Here is a 7,168-nt window from a genome sequence, read left to right as displayed (position 1 = left end):
GTTTAATGGAGTAGATGTACCACAGTTTCTTTATTCACTACTCTTTTGGCAGAAATTAACCTCTTAAGCTCACATGTATTCATCAGTTTGAATAATATTGGGCAAACTTACTAATGAGTTATTGAAAATTTCCAAAATATAAAACATTAATTCCCTGTACACTGTAAATATATAGTTTAACATGATGAGATGTGCATGTTTTAAAAGAAAGCTAATTTGTTTTTCAAGTGCAAACTAATCTATCAAAATTATTCAGTAAGTAAATTTTGTGAGGAAAGCAGTGTGGAATAGTTGACAAAAATTCTTGCATGTTTTACATTATTTTGAGTTTAGAGATCACAGTCTTTTTCAAGATATAGTGCAGGTAGAAAGGGAGTGCCTCTTTTCCCACTTAAATCAGAGTATTGTTGGTATTAAAGCTACTTAGAGAGAAATGGGTAGTGGGGACAAATGATATTCAGGGACTCCAGGAAGGATTCTAATATGAGAATTTATATGGGTTTATAGCCAAGTGTGGGGTTATTAACAGAGAATTTATAATTTTTCTATATGTGGACCATGATGAAGAAAGTAATTCTTAATTACTTCACAATATTAAAGCTACAGGTTGGAAAAATAATGGTGTCTGACTAAGAGAGAAGTTAGGGGAGGCAGAAGCTTTCTGGAAAATCACTGAATTTGTGTTTATATATGTAGAATTATATTTATATCTTTTGATATTGTGAGTCTAGCACTTGGAAACAATTCAGGGATAGAGACTTAACTTGGGATTCATTAACAAATAGGTGAGAGGGGAAGTCACTCGAGTAGATACACCTTCTAAGGAAGTGACTGCAAGAGGAGAGCAGATGGCAGAAGGTCTAGGTTAATTAGTAACATCGACTAATGGCTAACCAAGGGTTGCCAAGCAAAGTACCTGCCAGATTTCTTAAGCACATCTCGTTCGTTAATTGTGTTTACACTGGTAATTTGCTCAGCAAACCCTGTACCCAAATTAGTTTGTGGGGAGCAGGACAACTTTGGATCAGTTCCAGAAATCAAATGTTAGTGTTTCAGGGAGCCAAGTAACTGAAGTTTGTACTGAACACACCCACCTGCTCGCTCTTGGCCATCACCTTTTCCTTTTAACTGAATACATACCCCTCAGTTTCTCCAAGTGGCCAGACCATTCTCAATCTGGTCCTTACTCCTTCTGGAAACTTATTTTCTGCCCACCCCCCACCGCCTTTTTTGTAACCTAAAGGACAATTAAAAGCAATTCGGTGGCTCAGCAATTTACCCATTGTAAATTTAATGGTGCTAATTTACTAAGAAACCTGTATGTGCTCTCTGCTTCCTTATTTCCTTTAAAATATTTATAACAGTCTCTTTCTCATTCTGAATGTTTTAGCCCTTGGCTTTTCCTGGAAGTATCAACTTACTTTCTCTATTATTTTTTGATTACCACCATTTTTATCTTTCACTTTCCAGTTTTAAAACACAAATATTTGCTGACGCTTTCTGTGTTTCCCATAGAAGCAGAAAGTGTTCGTAATTAGGACAGACTTCTCTTTTGTATTCTGTGCATGTCATTTCTTTTTTCATTGTGTAATTCTTCACAATTACCCTTTCACAGCTGACTTTCCTTTAGTAAGCATATTCTGTTGGAGTTTAATTCAATGGATACTGCCTGAAACCATTGCCTTACATAACATATATCTTGATTACTGTCTTTTAAAAAACTGAGATTGACTACTACGTTCTGCAATGTCCATTCTGTCTTGATCGTCTCTCCCTGTATCTTTGATAAAGCTCAATTATTATGACTTAATATTTTTCTTAATAAATAATAATAACTGTCCCAATACTATGGTTTTGAATTTAATTACCAACAATGAACAATACATTAAATGTTCTTTTCAGTCTTACTGTCAACTCTATTTTCTTTTTGTGGACCTTTAGCCATATACCTACCTCTTCATAATCAAACTTTTGTAGAACCCATTTCTTTTTTTTTAAATTTTTATAACGTTTATTTCAATGAAAAAATGTGAATTTAGAATGAATGTCAAGATAAAAACCTCAAGGTATTTGGCAAAATGAATGCTGTAAACAGTTTGAGGAAAATGCGTAGAACCTGTACAGCATCTTGCAGACAGACAGTAACAGATATAAAAAGTATATACTGAAATGAACCAAAATTTGCTCAATTCTGGTCTGTAAAAACCAATTCAGTGGTATTGGCCCCTCAGGGGAGAGATAATTTGCATTTCATCATGAGTTATCAATCACAAGAGCATACATTCCTCTTCTGGTTGTGACCATCACGGCACTGCTTCCATACAGAAACCCAAATCCTTTACCAGGGCATCAGTAAGCTACAAAGAACACTCTGAGATTTATAGGGTTTATACATAATGCATTACAAAACATTAAAAAAAATAAAAACAGTATAATCTATTTCCAAAATATCAAACAATGAAAGCAAATATAACCTGGAACAAAATTCCCAAACAAAAGTTTAAAAACCTTGGCGAAGCCATACATATAGCATCTAGCTTAATTTGTCAACTAAAATACTCACCAAAAATAATGATTTCTGAATATGTACAATGAGTGTAACATTTCAGTATTTCAGTAGAAATTGTCACACATTGTCAAAGCATGTTCTCTGGATAATTTTAAGAAATTTCAATTATAAGGCAAATGAAAACTAAAAAATAGAAACAGTGCATCTTGAAGTTTTTCAGAGACCTATACAGGTAATTTCCAACCACGTAATTTATTATAAGCTTACAATTTGGAAAAAAAAAATTTTCCCTGAGCAGTCTGCCTGGTTAGAAAAATTAAAATATGATCTATAAAATAGAATTTCATTTTGATTTTTCTTGAATACATGTAGTTTATTACCCAATTACTGTATTTTGGGAATTTTCTTTTTACACACCTCTTAAGTATCTGGCAATCACAGGTGCTTTAACGGGTTTTTCAAATGGCTATAGAAACAAAGTTTGTTTTAAAAGCCCTGAGTGTCTCATACAACTGAAATGACTTGGCTACAACTATCAGTAGTTATTTTAACAAATTCAGAACAGCACCAGCTTTACAGAAAAGATGAAAATCCAGCTTCTCAGATGATTGATAAACATTAAAAAACAGAAGAAAAAACTGGTTAAGATTATAACATTAGCCCCTCTGCCCAACACAGTCCTGAAATACTTAACCCTTGAAACTGTAATGAAGTTTTAAGATCTGCAACTTCTTAATACTCATGCAAACTGAAAATTCACATCACTGGATATTTCATTGTACAAAGTGCAGTTCTCACAGTTCTAGAATTTACAGCCCTGAAGACACACTACAATCAGTGCACATACACAGGAAAGCTACCAGCCGTGTCCTTTCTTTTTTGAAGGTTTTACAAACACCCAGTTTAGGTTCTTCTCTTTGAAATAAATAAGTGTAACAGATAGTAGGAGACTTAAACAAATTTATACACCATTGTCTCCTATACAGTCTAGAATCATATTGAAAGAAACTCAGACTTAAGAAGTAGCACATATACATACAACTGGATTTTCATAAAACTTAACTATTTCTCTTAGCATAATTTGTGTGACTTATAAGAATTAATAATAAATAACTTAAACATTTAGAAGACATCATTCTGAAGATATTCAAGGGAGTAGTTTCAGATGTCTTGGAGTATGCCTTTTGTCATCTTCTGGTGTTTTATGCCGGACGTCCTGGGCCAAAACGACTTTTAGACCTTGTGTTTTTCTCTGATCTGCTTTGGCGGACACTGACAGGAACTGAGGCCTTGATCTGTGCTTCGAGCCTGGAATAAATGCTTCCTGCAAATTCTTTTGCTTCTTTTGACTTGACTTTGTCAAGGTCACCCAATCTCATTTTTAAGTGTCCTGTAATTTCAGACATCTGTCGCTGATCATCTTCTCCTTGTGCATCCTGGTTGAATCTCAAAGATCTTGAAGCATCCCACTTATTTTTCTGCATACTCACAACAAAGGGGACACATCTCGAGAAGATGACTTCTCCAGTGCCTTTTCCTTCTTTGGAATACAGGGAGAAGACATTTGCTTTTTTGGTTGTTTAGTGAACTTCTTTGGTTTCTCCTTTTTCCCTTGAATGTGCTAGGATCCCATATGGGCACTGGTTCTAATCCTGGCAGTCCTGCTTTCCATCCAGCTCCCTGCTTGTGGCCTGGGAAAGCGATCAGAGACAGCCCAAAGCCTTGGGACCCTGAAGAAACTCCTGGCTCCTGGCTTCGGATTGGCAGTCACTTGGGGAGTGATTCATCGGATAGAAGACAGAAGACAGAAGATCTTCCTCTCTGTCTTTCCTCCTCAGTCTTGAATGCACCGGGATCCCATATGCACTCCAGTTCTAATCCCGGCAGCCCTGCTTCCCATCCCTGCCTGTGGCCTGGGAAAACAGTCAAGGACTGCCCAAAGCCTTGGGACCCTACAGCTGCATGGGAGACCCGGAGGAGGCTCCTGGCTTCAGATTGGCGCAGCACCAGTTGTTGCGGCCACTTGGGGAGTGAACCATCAGACGGAAAATCTTCCTCTCTGTCTTTCCTCTATATATATCTGCTTTGTTTCTTGGTTATTTCTTCTTCATCACCAACTTCATCTTCAGTGACCTCAGATCCAGTAGTATATTCTGGATATACTGTGTACTGGGCTGCAGTAGACCATCACACTCTAGAGCTTTTTCATCACAGGGGCCAAGTACAGGATCACCAGCTGTATCTTTAGAAAAAAGTACAACAATGACATCTTTGTGCTTGTGTAGATCATCCAATATTCTAGCAGTTGGACAGGGCAGCAAGTCCTCACTTTCACCTTGATCACGACGAACACCTATGTGGTCCCTCACTTTACAGCCCTTTGTAAGGGGAGTAGGGTCGAACCAAAAAACCTCATTACAATAGGGGTAAATTCCAGTGCCCACGGTGCTCAGTGAACTTACATTGGTAGGGTAAACCACTGTTTCTGAGTGGTACTGACAATGTGAAAACTCAATACAGAGAAAAGCCTGACAACATCTTGAACAAGTCAGCTAGTTGATTGTTCCCCACAAGCGCCAATACACATCTCTCCAAGATTTTAATTCTTCAAAAAGACCAAATATTCATGAACATCCCAAGTCTTATCTCTTATGTGAATATAGATGATATTTTCATATTGATCCACATTGATTTTTCCAGGAATGCAAGGAATTCTCCTTTCTGTTTCTTTTGTTAAAAGTTTCTTGCATAAACAACATCTGTGTAAGGTTGCTGCATTACTCTGAGAATCTGGATTCAAGCACTCAGGATCAAACCGTCTTTCGATCTTCCTACAGAAGAGCTTACTCCTAAATTTATCTTTTTTGTCCTTTAAATCATCAATTTCATTGTGTGTGAACAAATCTGCTATACATGTAAGAAAATTTGCATTGATACAGTTCATGTTGCATGGGGTAGCTACTATAGCATTCATATTTTTGTGGCAATACTGAATACACTGTTCAACCAATTAATCCGTTTTCCAAAACTCTGAGGATATAAGAATTGAAATGATATTTCCTGGTTCTTTTGGGATAGCTTGTCTCATATCAGAGTATTGGTTTGAATTTTGGCTATTCTACTTTTGATCTGGCTTCTTACTCATACACCTGGCAAGGCAGCAGGTGTCAAAGTACTTGGGCACTTGCCATCCACGTGGGAGACTCAGATGGGAGGCCCAGATGGCAGACCTAGGCTCCTGACTTTGGCTTGGCTCAGCCCTGGCTGTGTGGGCATTTGTCTCTTCCTCTATCTCTCTAAAGCTGGCATCTCACCATCTTTGTTCTCTTCAGTGTTCCTTTTAACATATTTTATCAACCAGTTGAAAATGTGAACATCACAATGAACTGAGATGTCCACTTCTTTCCAGCGCTGAGCATCCATAGAAAAATATTCTGCCAAGTACTTCATTTCTGATATCAACAGATCTCGTGGGCAAATAAAATCTTCTTTCAAATTTTTTGCTTCATCACATAAATGGATAACCACGTTTGGCCCTTCAGATTCTTCAGTCTTTTCTCCACCAATATGAGTTGCACAATTTTCACTTTCAGAAGAACAATTCCTTGTGGAAGCTATACTACATCTTCCTGTTTTGGAAACTGCATCCTGACCAATGGCAGTGTCCTGAAAGTCTCCCTGTGTGTCCAGAAGGGAGGATTTGATATAGATGGCTGAAGTTTCAACAGGACTCTCTCTAGCAGCCATGAAGGGATTATACTGGTTGTCGGCTGGTGAGTTTCCACTGCTCTTCAGTTCATCAAACCTTTTAGCACATTTTTAATCCACCATGTGCTGTGGGCCTGCCGTCAAGATTCAGATCTCCGTAACAATCCTTACAGGGAAGACTACCACACTCTAGGTTGACCCGCTGGATACAACAAAAAATGTAAGAACCAATAACCAGGATAAGGAACGTATTATTCCTTATCTGCAAAGACTGGTCTTCGCTGGCAAGCCACTGGAGGATGAACAGACTTCATCTGACTACAGCATTCAAAAGGAGTGTATTCTGCATGTGTTGGAACTTCGTGGTGGTGGTAAGAAAAGGAAGTCTTACACCACTCCTCTTTGGGTGTCAGTCCAGGCACCAATCTTGCCACACTTTCCCAGTTGATGGTTTGAGGGATGCCAATTAAGGAATAAAGGATCATGTCCAACACCATCTGGTTGTTATTGTTCAGGAAATTGTTGTTTTCTGAATATCCAAGACTCATCTTTTGGAACTCAAAGTCACATGGAAATCTTGAATGAATTCAAAGGGGAAGGTCCTTTCATGTTTATGTGGACTGAATTTGAAGAAATCCATTGGAAAGCTAGCTTGGTAAAGGTCTTAGACGAATCTTTAAGGGCCCAAAGAAACTTCTGTTCCTTTTTTTCTGTTCAACTCACTGCACTATAGTTTCTCTGGTGAACTGTGTCTTTGCTCTGCAGATAAGTGACCAGCAAGGTAGATACTGCCAAAAATGTCCAGTGAGTGCACGACTTTTCACACTACTCGATTTTTGAGGCTTGTCAGGACATGAGGTGCTTCGCTCTCATTTCTTTTGGGCCTCAACAGAAAACAACCTAAAATAGAACTCAAGGCAAGGACCACTTTTCTTCACTTTCAAAAGGATC

The 7,168-nt window shown here is 38.0% G+C and overlaps 1 pseudogene; it reads right to left on the bottom strand.

The window, feature by feature from the left end:
* Nucleotides 1-3,110: 3,110 nt before the first annotated feature.
* On the bottom strand, nucleotides 3,111-6,765 carry LOC118758876 (SANT and BTB domain regulator of class switch recombination-like; annotated as a pseudogene).
* Between the last annotated feature and the right edge of the window lie 403 nt (nucleotides 6,766-7,168).

This window comes from Ochotona princeps, chromosome 3 (genome assembly GCF_030435755.1).
Source record: "Ochotona princeps isolate mOchPri1 chromosome 3, mOchPri1.hap1, whole genome shotgun sequence".
Lineage (NCBI taxonomy): Eukaryota > Metazoa > Chordata > Mammalia > Lagomorpha > Ochotonidae > Ochotona > Ochotona princeps.
This window is presented reverse-complemented; position numbering and strand designations above follow the sequence as displayed.